This window comes from Medicago sativa, chromosome 4 (assembly GCF_051527215.1).
Source record: "Medicago sativa cultivar Bolivia chromosome 4, Bolivia_mono, whole genome shotgun sequence".
Classification (NCBI taxonomy): Eukaryota; Viridiplantae; Streptophyta; class Magnoliopsida; order Fabales; family Fabaceae; genus Medicago; species Medicago sativa.
Window position 1 is genome coordinate 47,559,479 of NC_140752.1, and position 17,610 is coordinate 47,577,088.

Sequence of the window (17,610 nt, forward strand, 5' to 3'; positions counted from 1 at the left end):
TGGCTACATTATCATACACGTATCACATATACATAACCATCCCTCCTAGACCACTAGCATCACATGATTATTATCCCCCATTACTTACATTTCAAGCTATCACATTATTAACATGGCATAGCAAGTATATCCAATCTCTAAACAAATTATCGACATAAGTTCATCAATTATCAATCAATGAAGGATTACTCACCTTATTCTTCACTTAGCATACTTAACTCAACAAGTACAATTCATCATTTCAAAGTTATAAGCAAGCAATCATCATTATCAAAGAAATCATCACATCTTATGTATATACATATACAATTCTCACCTCATCATTATTATCAAATTAATTATCATCAAATAGGTTCACCAAGTGTATAAGCACAAACAAGTAAGACATGCAATTAGAGCATAATTCGATTAATCACAATCATCAACAAAATTCACAAATGTACATATACACTAATCCACACAATCACAACATTCATCAAAATCGACCAATGCACAAATTCACCAAGTCACATATTCATTTATGACACAACTCATCAATTATTCAAATGCATGCAATGTTCTATACTCTTCTAGATGCATGCGGTACCAAATAACCTAAAGGTCGTCACCTTCGATGCAACAAAAACATCGTAATCACCTCAATTGGATATAAAATCCGCCTCCATCAGTCATGAATGCATGAACATATGACTCGACTCAATGCATATGTTCACACAAACAATAATCACCTCACCATCACCATCATTTTGCATACATGCATTCACCAACAAGATCACCATCAATATTAGCATGTATGAATTCACCACCAACAATCATCATTTAACATGTTCAACAAACAACATAACATAAACATGTTCATCACCATTCAATTAGTATATATGTATCGATAACAATTCACCACCACTTAACATATATACAATCACCAACAACATCCACAATTCAAGCAACATATAGTTGTCACATATATACACCACCAATCATCTTCACATAAGGTATAACAACTATCCAAAAAGGATTCATATACGATTGGCTCTTAAAATTCAATTTCAATCAAGTTCGTCTCTCAAAGTTACAACATTAAAAATAATTGAGCATTTAAGCCAAAACAAGGTAAACAAGTTCAATTGCCTATGCCATGTATTCTCACAAGTCACTTGTGCATACAGTAGAGGTTACATAAGCATTTCATCGGCCAATTATAACGGAATCATGAGATTCACCAAGTTCGTCTCTTGGTAGCATTTTACAAAACCATACATTTATAAAACAAAACCAAGATAGAACCTTCAAACCATAAGTTGAATACTCTAAAACGCCTTAATTGAACTCATAAAACTCAAGTTTGAAGTTAGGAAACAATCCATAAGGTTTAGGTCGACTTAGAAATAGTTATGCGGATTTTTCGTAAAACTTCATCAAGACCACCTTGGAGTATTTTCATCATAACTCAAAAACCAAAAATCATTTTCAAGTCAAACCAAAGCCTCTGGAAAGCTAACAAAATTATCTACAACTTTCATGTTTACACCGAAGGCCAATTCAAAACGAAAAAGGGTGAAAAATGTGAATGTTTCTAGATTTGCCTGACAGAAAATCGGTGGTCGATTTTGACAAATCGGTGGCCGATTTTTGCAGAGTCAAAACTGGAAAACCAGCTCAGAAATCGGTGGCTGATTTTGGCAATTCGGTGGCCAATTTCGGGCTTCACAACAGTTCAAAAATCAGCTTAACAACACGTTTTTCACTTAGGAGTCACTCTTAAATCACTAGATTCAAACACAAGACTCCCGAATTAAATCAAAACATTACCCATAATCATAACACTTGTAATAAACACTTATACCACTTCAAATCACTTAAACATGCATAAGTTTTGAGATTAAAACGTCAACACAACAAAATTCATCAAATCACCAAACTTCCACAACTTTCAACAACAACAATTCTCATCACCAATTCACCAATTCATGATACCCAATGCATCAATTCATCAACAACACATGTTAAAACAATAACAACAACATTTGAACATGAATTCATCATCAATCTAACAACCACAACATTATTCATCATCAATTTCATACAAAAACCTACCATGCTCATATCTACCCACTTTGACATACAAATTCAACAACAACAACACAATTATCATACAAATCATGTTCTCAAACATAACAACAACAATCATGCCAGAATTTACACCAATTAAAATCAATTCATCAATTTCATAAAAATGGGTAAAAGGGAAAAGTTATGAAATTATGAGTGAAGCCTAACCCTCTTACCTCTAGCACCAAGAATCTCTAACCCAAGCTTCAATTTAGCTCCTATAGATGATGAATTCCACTTCTAGCTTTAGCCTCCAACCCCTTTCTCTTGTTCTTCCTCTTGAACTCTTATCTTCTCTCTATCTCTATCTTAATTGAAAAATGAAATGAAATGTTGGTAAAGCCCCAATTTCACTACCAACTAGTGTTTATATAAGCTCTACTCAATTGGGCTCAACTCACAATGTCTTAATGGGCCTAACCCATTTCTATTCTAACCCAAAATGTTACAACTCACTTAACGGTAAAATATAACACTAACGGTCACTTAACGGTAAACTAAATAATTACTCCACTCTCTAACACTTAGTAAAAATAATAACTCTCACTAAGCACTAAAAATTACCTTCAGCAAAATTTACAAAATTACCCCTGCTCTCAAAATGACCAAAATGCCCCTAAGTCCAAAATGACTAAAATACCCTTCTAGCACCGAATTCTGCGAATCCCAACCAAAAATACACACGGAGGCAAATAATCACACAAGAGCACATATAACACAATTAAGAATAATAAAAATAAATCTAATCGAAAAATCGGGCTGTTACAACTCTCCCCCACTAAAAAGAATTTTCGCCCTCGAAAATTACCTGAAGGAAACAACTCTGGATACGCAACCCTCATCCTACTCTCTGATTCCCAAGTGGCACTCTCACCAGTCGGTCCAACCCAAATCAGTTTAACCAAAACGATCTCCTTGCCACGCAAACGCTTCACTTCACGATCCTCAATCCTAACTGGCCAAGTCTCAACGGTCAAATTATCCCTTACTTCCAAATCATCCACTTGGATCACATGGGACTCATCATACACATACTTCCGCAACTGAGACACATGAAACACGTCATGAAGATTCGACAAAGATGGCGGTAACGCAATCCGATACGCTACAACCCCAACCTTCTCAATAATCTCAAACGGTCCAACAAAACGAGGAGTCAACTTCCGACACTTCAAAGCACGACCAACACCGGTTACAGGATTCACCCGCAAAAACACATGATCACCAACCTGAAACTCAATGTCCTTCCTCCTCTTATCATGATAACTCTTCTGCCTACTCTGAGACGCTCTCATCTTCTCTTGGATCATCTTAACATTTTTCGTAGTTTCTTGCACAATTTCCGGTCCTAACAAAACAATTTCACCTGACTCATACCAACACAACGACATCCTACACCTTCGACCATACAAAGCTTCAAACGGTGCCATTCCGATACTAGAATGAAAACTGTTGTTGTAAGTAAACTCAATCAATGGTAAACATTCGACCCAACTGACACCTTGTTCCAAAACACAAGCCCTCAACAAATCTTCCAAACTCTGAATAGTCCTCTCCGTCTGACCATCAATCTGGGGATGATAAGCAGAACTCAACCTCAACTTAGTCCCCAAAACAGCTTGCAAACTTTCCCAAAACTTAGAAGTAAACCTCGGATCCCGATCCGACACAATACTAGAAGGAATACCATGCAACCTAACAATCTGCTCAATGTAGATCTCAGCCAACTTCGCCACAGACATACCAGTCTTGATAGGAGCAAAATGTGCCGACTTCGTCAACCAATCAACAATCACCCAAATCGAATCAAAACCCTTCGTAGTCTTCGGCAAAGCTCCAACAAAATCCATAGAGATACTATCCCACTTCCACTCTGGCACAAACAACGGTTGCATCAAACCTGACGGTTTCTGATGTTCAATCTTAGATTTCTGACAAACCAAACAAGCATACACAAACTCTGCGATCTCCTTCTTCATTCCAGGCCACCAAAACAACCTCTTCAAATCTTGATACATCTTAGTCGCTCCTGGATGAATACTCAAACTACTTCTGTGACCTTCATCCAAAATCCTTCTCTTAAGCTCAAGAACATCTGGTACACAAACACGATCACGAAACATCAAAACACCGTTCTCACCCAACCTGAAGTCTCCACCCTTACCTTGGTTAACCAAAACCACTCGATCTACAAGTTCCAAATCTTCCTTTTGACCATTCTTGATCTCTACCAAAATATTACTTGTCAACTTCAACATTCCCAACCTCACACCATCCGGTGTCAACTCACTAGCCAAACTCAAATCTCGAAACTGTTCAAGCAATTCCAACTCCTTCACCATCGAAGAAGACATATGCAACGACTTTCTACTCAAAGCATCAGCAACAACATTCGCCTTCCCAGGCTGATAACTCAACTGAAAGTCGAAATCATCAAGATACTCCAACCATCTTCTTTGCCTCATATTCAACTCCTTCTGATCAAACAAGTACTTCAAACTCTTGTGATCACTGAACACTTCAAACTTAGAACCATACAAATAATGCCTCCAAATCTTCAACACATACACAACGGCCGCCAATTCCAAATCATGAGTCGGATAATTCTTCTCATGCACTTTCAACTGCCTCGAAGCGTAAGCCACAACCTGACGATTCTGTATAAGCAAACCACCAAGACCCATCTTAGAAGCATCACAATACACAACAAAAGATTCCTTCAGATTCGGCAAAATCAACACTGGAGCTGAAGTCAACTTCTTCTTCAACTCTTGGAAACTCTTCTCACACTTAGCATCCCAAACATAAGCTTGTCATTTCCGAGTCAACTGCGTCAATGGCAACGCCAACTTAGAAAATCCCTCAATGAACCTCCGATAATATCCTGCCAATCCACGAAAGCTTCTAACTTCAAAAACAGAATTAGGTGATTCCCAGTGCAACACTGCATCGACCTTAGACGGATCCACGACAATACCACCTTTAGAAATCACATGACCAAGGAAACTCACTTCCCGCAACCAAAACTCACACTTCGACAACTTAGCAAACAACTTCTTCTCCTTCAAGACTCCAAACACAATCCTCAAATGCTCGGCATGCTCTTCTTCAGACTTCGAATACACCAAAATATTATATATGAACACCACCATAAAACGGTCCAGAAAAGGGTGAAATATTCTATTCATATACTCCATGAAGACACTTGGCGCATTAGATACTCTAAATGGCATCACAGAATACTCATAGTGTCCATACCTCGTTCTGAACATAGTTTTGGATATATCTTCCGCCTTTACTCTAATCTGATGATATCCTGACCTTAAATCAATCTTGCTGAACACCTCCGCACCAACCAATTGATCCATCAAATCATCAATCCTCAGAAGCGGATACCGATTCTTAATTGTCACCTTATTCAACTGCCGATAATCCACACACAACCTCATGCTTCCATCCTTCTTCTTAACTAGCAACACAGGAGCACCCCACGGAGAAACACTCGGCCTGATAAACTGCTTCTCGAGCAACTCTTCCAACTGCTTTTTCAATTCGCCCAACTCTGATGCAGACATCTGATACGGCGCAATCGAAAAAGGACTCGTTCCTAGTACCAAATCAATTGCTAACTCAACTTCCCTCTCTGGCGGTAACTCAGTAATGTCGTCCGAAAAAACTTCTGGAAACTCTTGCACTACCGGCAAATCACCAACTCCTTTCTCTCCACTTTCCTTCAAAGAAGCAAACATCATGAACACACTAGCTTCACCGTCCAAAGACTTCTTCACTTGTTCCGTGGTTAAGAACCTTCCACCTTCATCAGCTACCGGCTTAGAAAACGTTATACTCTTGGTCAAACAATTAATGTTAAGACCAAAAGTCAACATCCAATCCATACCAAAAATCACATCCATATGCTTCAACGGATGACACACAAGATCCAACTCAAAATCAACAGGAACCTTAACACAAACCACAACCAACAACTTCCCTCTCCGGCGGTAACTCAGTAATGTCGTCAGGAAAAACTTCTGGAAACTCTTGCACTACCGGCAAATCACCAACTCCTTTCTCTCCACTTTCCTTCAAAGAACCAAACATCATGAACACACTAGCTACACCATCCAAAGACTTCTTCACTTGTTCCGTGGTTAAGAACCTTCCACCTTCATCAGCTACCGGCTTAGAAAATGTTATAATCTTGGTCAAACAATTAATGTTAACACCAAAAGTCAACATCCAATCCATACCAAAAATCACATCCATATGCTTCAACGGAAGACACACAAGATCCAACTCAAAATCAACAAGAACCTTAACACAAACCACAACCAACTGAGCCTCCGCAGCCAAAGATACCTTCCCTTGCCATACCAAACAAACCTGAAGCAAACTGCTACTCCCCCACTACGCTCAAACCCACCTAAAAGAACGGAACAGCAAAACAAGTACCGATAGTACTTCCATACATGTCGCATACAACAGGAAATTCAACGAATACTAGTCCGGACAAGACCAACCAGGCTCTGATACCAACTTGTAACACCCTACTTCTAATAAGTGGTAAAACACGCGAATATACAAATATATTCTAGAAATAGATGCTACATCATCAAACAGAAACAACATATATGTATAAATTGTCAAGTCTCATAAACATAGCAGCGGAACATATATAAAACCATATGAGTAACATCTCCAAATCTCATGACAAAAATACATCTCTCAGATACAATCAATGTCTCAACTCCAACTACATACTCAAAACAAGATCCAACATGCAAGTACTACCCTAGATCAGAGCCCTAATCTAGACACTTGCATATAAAAAGGAGGAACTCCGCTCCTTGGCAACATCAAGCACACAATCTAAGTACCCTGCACTCCATCTACCCGTCCATACGGAAAGGTAGGTGGTAAACCACTGAGGGTTTGCATTACATCATCATAATCCATATAAGATTAAATCAAGAACATTGGAAATGAAAGGTATATTCAAGAACAATTCATATAGATATTCACAAGTATTAACGACACTCATATCATTCAATATCATCATTCCAAGTTCGTATCAACAAGTGTATCATACACGTATCACATATACATAACCATCCCTCCTAGAACACTAGCATCACATGATTATTATCCCCCATCACTTACATTTCAGGCTATCACATTATTAACATGGCATAGCAAGTATATCCAATCTCTAAACAAATTATCGACATAAGTTCATCAATTATCAATCAATGAAGGATTACTCACCTTATTCTTCACTTAGCATACTTAACTCAACAAGTACAATTCATCATTTCAAAGTTATAAGCAAGCAATCATCATTATCAAAGAAATCATCACATCTTATGTATATACATATACAATTCTCACCTCATCATTATTATCAAATTAATTATCATCAAATAGGTTCACCAAGTGTATAAGCACAAACAAGTAAGACATGCAATTAGAGCATAATTCGATTAATCCTAATCATCAACAAAATTCACAAATGTACATATACACTAATCCACACAATCACAACATTCATCAAAATCGACCAATGCACAAATTCACCAAGTCACATATTCATTTATGACACAACTCATCAATTATTCAAATGCATGCAATGTTCTAGACTCTTCTAGATGCATGCCGTACCAAATCACCTCAAGGTCGTCACCTTCGATACAACAAAAACATCGTAATCACCTCAATTGGATATAAAATCCGCCACCATCAGTCATGAATGCATGAACATATGACTCGACTCAATGCATATGTTCAAACATACAATAATCACTTCACCATCACCATCATTTTGCATACATGCATTCACCAACAAGATCATCATCAATATTAGCATGTATGAATTCACCACCAACAATCATCATTTAACATGTTCAACATACAACATAACATAAACATGTTCATCACCATTCAATTAGTATATATGTATGGATAACAATTCACCACCACTTGACATATATACAATCACCAACAACATCCACAATTCAAGCAACATATAGTTTTCACATATATACACCACCAATCATCTTCACATAAGGTATAACAACTATCCATAAAGGATTCATATACGATTGGTTCTTAAAACTCAATTTCAATCATGTTCGTCTCTCAAAGTCACAACATTAAAAATAATTGAGCATTTAAGCCAAAACAAGGTAAACAAGTTCAATTGCCTATGCCATGTATTCTCACAAGTCACATGTGCGTGCAGTAGAGGTTACATAAGCATTTCATCGGCCAATTATAACAGAATCATGAGATTAACCAAGTTCATCTCTTGGTAGCATTTTACAAAACCATACATTTATAAAACAAAACCAAGATAGAACCTTCACACCATAAGTTGAATACTCTAAAACGCCTTAATTGAACTAATAAAACTCAAGTTTGAATTTAGGAAACAATCCATAAGGTTTGGGTCGACTTAGAAATAGTTATGCGGATTTTTCGTAAAACTTCATCAAGACCACCTTGGAGTATTTTCATCATAACTCAAAAACTAAAAATCATTTTCAAGTCAAACGAAAGCCTCTGGAAAGCTAACAAAATTATCTACAACTTTCATGTTTACACCGAAGGCCAATTCAAAACGAAAAAGGGTGAAAAATGTGAATGTTTATAGATTTCCCTGACAGAAAATCGGTGGTCGATTTTGACAAATCGGTGGCCGATTTTTGCAGAGTCAAAACTGGAAAACCAGCTCAGAAATCGGTAGCTGATTTTGGCAATTCGGTGGCCAATTTCGGGCTTCACAACAGTTCAAAAATCAGCTTAACAACACGTTTTTCACTTAGGAGTCACTCTTAAATCACTAGATTCAAACACAAGACTCCCGAATTAAATCAAAACATTACCCATAATCATAACACTTGTAATAAACACTTATACCACTTCAAATCACTTAAACATGCATAAGTTTTGAGATTAAAACGTTAACACAACAAAATTCATCAAATCACCAAACTTCCACAACTTTCAACAACAACAACAATTCTCATCACCAATTCACCAATTCATGATACCCAATGCATCAATTCATCAACAACACATGTTAAAACAATAACAACAACATTTGAACATGAATTCATCATCAATCTAACAACCACAACATTATTCATCATCAATTTCATACAAAAACCTACCATGCTCATATCTACCCACTTTGACATACAAATTCAACAACAACAACACAATTATCATACAAATCATGTTCTCAAACATAATAACAACAATCATGCACGAATTTACACCAATTAAAATCAATTCATCAATTTCATAAAAATGGGTAAAAGGGAAAAGTTATGAAATTATGAGTGAAGCCTAACCCTCTTACCTCTAGCACCAAGAATCTCTAACCCAAGCTTCAATTTAGCTCCTAGATGATGAATTCCTCTTCTAGCTCTAGCCTCCAACCCCTTTCTCTTGTTCTTCCTCTTGAACTCTTATCTTCTCTCTATCTCTATCTTAATTGAAAAATGAAATGAAATGTTGGTAAAGCCCCAATTTTACTACCAACTAGTGTTTATATAAGCTCTACTCAATTGGGCTCAACTCACAATGTCTTAATGGGCCTAACCCATTTCTATTCTAACCCAAATTGTTACTACTCACTTAACGGTAAAATATAACACTAACGGTCACTTAACGGTAAACTAAATAATTACTCCACTCTCCAACACTTAGTAAAAATAATAACTCTCACTAAGCACAAAAATAACCTTCATCAAAAATTACAAAATTACCCCTGCTCTCAAATGACCAAAATGCCCCTAAGTCCAAAATGACTAAAATACCCTTCTAACACCAAATTCTGCGAATCCCAACCAAAAATACACACGGAGGAAAATAATCACACAAGAGCACATATAACACAATTAAGAATAATAAAAATAAATCTAATCGAAAAATCAGGCTGTTACACATGTTCCCTACAGCTGCTCTATAAAAGGTTGGAACATGTCTGTGAGACCCTGTGCAGATGTTGGCACTGAAGCTGCAACATCTTAATGTAATTATGAGAATTTATTTTTCTTGGAATTCTAAGTGTACATGTTTCTTGCTGCTTCCTTATATTATGGAACATGTCTGTGTGTATGACTTTTTAAAGTCTAAGTGGTTTGTGTGACCTTTGATAGGTCTGCTAGCATATATATGCTGATAGGTTTGCTAGTTAGTGAATATTCCCTGAATGGTTTATCCAGATCCTGAAGTTTTTCTGTCTATGCATTAGGAGCTTTTTGAGTGTTCAGATTTTCTGTATGCATGTATTCAGGGGGAGTAATGGAATATTCCTGTAAGTAGTCACTCATAAGATCATATATTCAGGGGGAGTGATACTTCTATGTGTGCTTGTTCTAAGTCCAAGTTGGGTGAAGGATGTTGAGTCAGAAGTTCGGACATTTGTGTCTGTCACTTGTAAGTATGGGAATTTATTTTTCCCTTGCTTCTATATGTTGTTGGTGACAGTATTCTGAAGGCATCCAAGACCGTCACATGTAAGTATATGAATTTATTTTTCCTGTGCTTCTATGGTTGGTTGGTGACAGCACTCTGTAGGTATGGAAAAACTATTTTTTCCCTTGCCTCTATGTGTGGCAGGTACTCCTGTCTGATGTTCTGAAGGATGTTGGAACATCCTATATTTGTGTGGGAATTTGTTTTCCCTGAATGTAGCATAGGAATTTATTTTTCATCTGCTCTTGTGGTGAAGGATGTTGGAACATACTCTTTACAGGAACTTATGTTCCCTAGTTGTAGCTTAGGAATTTATTTTTCCGCTGCTGCATGTCTCTGATCTAGTGTAATACCTCTACCAGCTGAAGCTGTGATTGAAGACACGTGAGGTATTCTATGTATGCACACTCTTGCTATCTCTAGAGTGATACTACCTGCTACTCCTTCTTGAATACGTGTTCGTGATGACTTGAGGAAGAGTATCTAAGGCATCTCTTTGGATTCTGTGTGCTAGCTGTTTCTTCATAGGTGTGTGTTCATGCTTTAGGAGAAATGGTATTCTATATCCCTCTGTTTTATAAGTATTGGCCTTAATTTGTTTTAGCCAAAAATTTGTCAAAGGGGGAGATTGTTGGGTATTTGTGTTGGCTACATTATTACTAAAACAAATATCCTTGTTCTGTAAGTTGGAACCAAAGTTCCAACATGTGGTTAGGCAACTCTATAAGATGTTGGATACAATGTTCCAACATCCTGGCACGGTTCAGTGTGCCTGGGTTCATGCCTATATCTATGCACGCCCATTATTGTTTAAGGAAACAATATTTCCTTATCTTATTGATCAAGCAACTCGCATATCCTCTAAGAAGCAGCTATGAAATATTTCTAAAGTAGATATTATATTTTAGGAAATATTTATTATTGTTTGGAATGATCCTATAAATGTTCCGACATTTTATGAGTTTCCAGATTTGTTTCTGATTCTTGTTTTGCAGATTAGCTGAACCGATCTGCAGTGTGCTGAAGCCCAATGATTTATTTTGCCCAAGTTGCTTCAGCATAAAAGGAAGACTTCAAGACCTAATTGCTCATTCAAGCCGTCATTCTAAAAATTAGATTTTTAGGGTTTGAGTCTTCATGTATTCTGCTCTTGTATCTTTTGTGATGCAAGTTTAGAATCTCTTACAGTGTGCCTTTCTTGTATCGCCTGTGATACTTGATTAGGACTGTGTGTGTGAGTTTGGTACTCTTGTGCACTACACCGAAGTTGTGAAACAAGGTGCTAGTTGTTGTGTTCGAAGGTAACTTCTACTTTTGTTTTGGTTGAGGTCTGATAGGTCACTGGGGCAGTGACTGACCATTAGGATAGTGAGATGGGATCTCAGATCTAGGAGTTCCTAGGTTGAAGTCTACGGGTAGGTCCTAGGCCATATAGTGTAAACGTGGAGTTTGCTGAGAGCTATTGAATGAGGACTACACTAGTGGATTTCCTTCCTGGCTTGGTAGCCCCCAGACGTAGGCGTGTTGTTCCGAACTAGGTCAACAAACTCACTGTGTTCTTTACTTTCCTATCATTTATTTTCTTGTTTTTAATTATGTTTATCACGTGATGTTGGAACATTAAACGGAACACTCCAAACGTTAAAACATCTGACAGAACATATTAAAACAAGTGCGCTAGAATTTCCGTAGTAAATGTGAAAAAGGACACGCACAAAAAACACATTATTTTTACCTTCATTAAAATTACCACTGGAACAATTCAGTTTTCTTTGTTGATGTTCTCATATTTAATTAAAGAAATCATAGTCGCCGGAGAAAATAGTTGATAGCCGATGAATCGATTTATGTTGCATAGCTTGTAGATCTAATAGACGAAAAACAAAAGAAAATTTAATAAAAAAAAGATGTAACTAATCAATGATAAAATCAGATAAATGACTTATATTTCGCGATGCATATATTGTTTAAGTACAATGAAGATGTAATTGATGTACCGACCCTAAAATATCACCATGATAAATTCAATCATTCAAGTATATATATTGTCGTTCAACAAAAAAAGTATATGTGTGCGTGTGTGAATATATATCTTAAATATCTAATAGTGATAAATAGATAGATAATGAAATATCAGATTACCAATTCTCTGTAAATGCGAGATAACAGGGATACAAAGGGAGATGAATTTTAGAGAAACGACGCCGCAAGCTCTTTGGAATTGTCAAAGTAAACACAACTCAACATTTATAAGGGTTTTTCGGAGGAAGGGTTTATGTTAGGTTTAGAGCTTTAAAAAAACCATTGAATTGAAAAGCCCCCTTCGTTAGGCCTCTTGTAAAGCCCCATATTTTTTTGGGATTTACTTTTCCCACCCGATCTACTTCTCACGCGCCCCATAATTTTTACAAAAATGTCTATGGGATTTCGAATTATAAAATCTGAAAACATCCAAACTGTGTTCGTATTTTATAATCCGAAATATGCTTATGTATAATCTGAAATTAGAATCTTTCTCATTTCAGCAGTTTTGAATTTTACTTTTAAATACAAGCAAAAAACCAAAGTAAAAATGATAAAAACCTGTCTAATAAAACCATAAAAATATAAAAGCACCGCCAAAAAATTCTAAAAATCAAATAAAACTAATGCAAATTTTTTCGAATTTTTATGAGAATATGAAAAATTAAAAAAAAAACTAAATATGGGTATAAATTATGGAATTTTGGATTATGAGGGGTGGAATCCCGTAAGAAGTATCTTCTAGGGAAGTCTTGATACTTGATTTTTTTATGATTTTTGGGGAAGTTTAGGAGCAATTTGATTAAGTAGCGTGAAAACCGGATTTTTGACTAAGAACAGCTAACAATGACCTAAAAGAGAATGACGAGAGTTAGGAAGATTAATATGGTCCTTAAACTGATTATTCATATTACAAGCAAACTCAGAATTTATACTTATACGGTTCAAATTATATAATTTGACCTGTTTTTCCCCTGAAAAATTATGTTTAGGGGGTGTTTGGATTCTATAATCTAAAGAAGGGAAGGAAGACGCCCTATTTGTTTAGGTGTTCGGATTATAAATTCCAAATTGGTGAACAGCTCATTTTTTCATCTCATAAATATGGAAAAACTCAGTTCAGGAAAAAATAGAGCGCGTGAAAAATGGGTAGGGTAGGAAAAGTAATAGCCTATTGTTTTGTCTTCTTTTGAGTGAACTTTTACCAGGATTCGAACCCACTTTTGTTGTTTTATTGATGGGTTCTATTGAGGTCCAACTCAAATTTCCAACCTTTTTTAAAAACTAATATTATTTTGAAAATAAGTAATATTTTTTGGAAAAAAATTATTATTTTTAGAATTTTCTTTGAAGCAAAATAATATTTTTTTTTAAGAAAATAAATATTTTGTTGTTGAGAGAAAAAAAAAATTTGTAGGTTTATTTTTAGATAGATAATGAGGTAGAGAGAATGGGAGAAAGGGGGACCATTTAAAGAAAAATCCCTCAAACATAAGATGTATCAGAGAAACTAAATAAATCAACCAGCAGAGTCACATTACAAATAACAACAGTAGAAAACAAAATAGAGAAACTAGAAAACAACCGTTAAACAAGACATAGGATTATGCCTCCAAACATGATAATCAAAATTGAACATAACGTAAATTCTTCCATTTCTTATCAAAATCAAAATCAAAATAGACCGTGGAGCTTTAATGATGATGGAGCATCATCTGATATTTTAGGCTATGGTTTTAGTAGTTTTCTTTGCATTTGAAGGCAAATAAGATGTAATTTAGAGGAGTTGTCGATGGTTTGAGCAACCAATTGTATTATTTTGATTCAAGTCGTTGTAATTCACTTTTATCCTAATTCATGCAACTTCATAGGTGTTTCGAGTCTTTTTAGTGAGAAATAATGTAAATCGGCAAAACAAGACATCAACTGAAGGATAACATATATGAAGATTAAAGACCAATGGTTCTTAGAAGGTTGCAAAAGACAATACAAGATGAAGAAAATTCATTCCAAGTTCCAAGGCATTTCAAAATGGAAGAACGATCTAAAAAGGAACGAAAAACTGAAAAATTCGCACTGGAGCTACTGCCCCATGTGCCCTTACGCATGACTATTAATTTTCCCACCCTATTACCTTCTTAAGCGTTCTACTTTTTTTACAAAAATACCCATTATCGGGTTTTGGATTATTTAATTTGAAATATGTTTATACATAAGTAGGTATCATAATCTCTTCCATTTTAGCAGTTACAAATTTTACTTTTAAAAATAACAACAAAAAACAAAGTAAAAGAATGATAAAAACATGTCAATCAATGTCCATTTAATATGTAAAACAAAATATATTTCATTGAATATATTCATGACAACGAACGTCCATTTAATATGCATTTATGATAATTGACATAGCATTGACCTTGAGTAATAAAGGAGTGCTACACTTCACACCGTTCAGAAAGTTGGTGAAAGGATGAAAAAAGGAATTCAACGGTAGTTAACTATCGCTAGAGCTATCGGTAGTTAACTGTTGTTGGTTTTTCCGTTAGTTATTTATCATTTGCAGGTAATTTCGTCATTTCCATGTGTTTTTAGGAAGTTTTGTATGTCAAAAAAAGCAACTTTCTTCTTATACAATACAAATGAACTTTACATATGTTAAAATACTTTATTAATTTGGCTGATAACCACTGTCAATGTAATCAAAGTTGACAATCCTTCATCCATTTTCTCATAGCCAATCAAGAAAAAAGGGCAGGTTTTATTTTGATACCTATCTAAGGGTCTTTAGAACAAGTTCTCTTATAACACATATTAATGATTCAAAATTTGAAATCAAAGTTAACAATCGTTCATCCATTTTCTCATAGCCAATCAAGAAAAAATGTTGATCCATATCTAAAACATTTGCTAACAAGTGTTCTTGGGACACTTGTTAAAGATTAAAATATGAAAACATTTAATATGAAAAAATTGCTTTTTGATGTTTCAATGTGTTGAATACATAAATCATAAGATAAACTTTCTATTTTAAACTTCATATTGGAACACTTGTTAGCATTTCTCCCCTATCTAAAGCTATTTTTTTTATGGTGGTCTGGATTTGAACCCCGAACCTTGTATATATTATGCATTGTCCTTACCAACTGAGCTAAGCTCACTAGGACCCCAAACTATAGCTATGTTCCAGTAAATAACTGACTGAAAGATAGCTTCCGGTAAGGGGTATTTTCGAGTTTTGTAGGGGCTTTGAGACACACGGGGGAGAGCAATCTTCGTTTCCCGTATCCACAACAAAATAAAGAGTCCACCCCTCCTCACTTTCTTAACCTATGGCGGATGCAGAAACTTCATTTGACGGAGGATAGAAAATAGTCCATATTTTGACTAAAAACATAAACTCAAGCTAACAGTTTTCCTAATAGTATTGTTTAAGGAATCCATTAAAAAAATATTCTTAAAGGATAACTTGTCAAAGTAATAAATGCACCATTTTCTATACAAAAATAAATTTTTTAATTTCTTAATTGAACAATGTCATAAGATCATTTTGTTATAGTTTTTCTAAAAATTATGAACTTTTACAAATACATAACTATTATGAAAAAACAAACTCACAATACATAAATTAGTTTATTAAAAAAAGAAAAAAAATCAAACTTTTAAGTATTAGTTGTTAGTGGGATAAGCATAAGTTCGTGGACCTAGTAAATTTTACAGAAGCTCAAAAAAATGGTAATGATATTTGTACAACAATTTTAGGACAAATATTTTTAACAAATTTTGAACAACCCTCTTACATACATACATACATACATACATATTGTTTTTGACCAATTAGAAGAGAGAAGAAGAAAAAATATTGTCCAAAATTTTTTCACAATTTTACAAATATCACTACTAAAAAAAATATCATAGTAGTATTATTAAAGGAAAATCTTATATTATTTTATCGAGGTTTGAGCCTCGAAAAGCTATAAAAAGTTAATTTTCTTTTAACTTTACTAATTAATTATTCATATGATAAAAAACATATGATAATGTGACATACAACATTTTTTTTCAACTATAATTCTTCTAAGTACATTCGATACAATCCATATTATTCTTTAACTTGTTGCTATTTCTAAGGATCAAACCCTTACACCAAATTCATCAAAGCAGAAGAGAAATTGTTTGTCACAAGAGATTCATTAACCAATTTGCTTGATTTTTGTAAATTTCATGGGACATTTTACATAAAGTGTGAAATTTGAAGGGGGTGTTTACACAAAGTGGATTACATACTTTATAGGAGTGCATATCATATCAACTTTTAATAAAATGTTTTTTCACATAGAATTTATGGCAACACAGAGAATTTTTACCATTGAGCTGTTCTTTGTGTTTTTCTCCAAACATGAATGAAATGCCATTAATGTGGTACTTCAAACATTTAAATTGATGTATACATTCACAACAATATAAAATTGATTTTCTAATTTCAAGTCTCTTAAAATGACACTTGAATTGTATAGTTGGAGCTTAGGCTCTCAACCATAGAATATATTTCACAACAACACAAAATTAAGTCTCTTATTTTAAGAGAATGAATAGTAAGCCTATTCCTAACCTATGTATGTTACATAATCAAATTTATATACACAAAATGAAAGATGAAAATCACAACACTTATGTCGAACTGTTTACGCTTAAGCTTCAACGAAATTTAATACGCATCATCAAAGCTAATAAAATTTGTCAAGTGGTCACTGCACGTTGACTGTTTATAACCACTTATTGTGGACTCTATATATTCACAAAGATTCATTGACCAATGACGATTGCTCTGTCGCTTTCCAAAACTTCAGCTCTATGACAAGATTCAGAATGCATTGATCTCCGTTCTACATGCTTCTTTAGATCACTACAAAATCAACATCATTATAAAAGAATAAGTATTCATAGATTAGTAAATTTATGCATAGTTTAGTAAAAGAAAAAGTCATAAAGTAGAATATC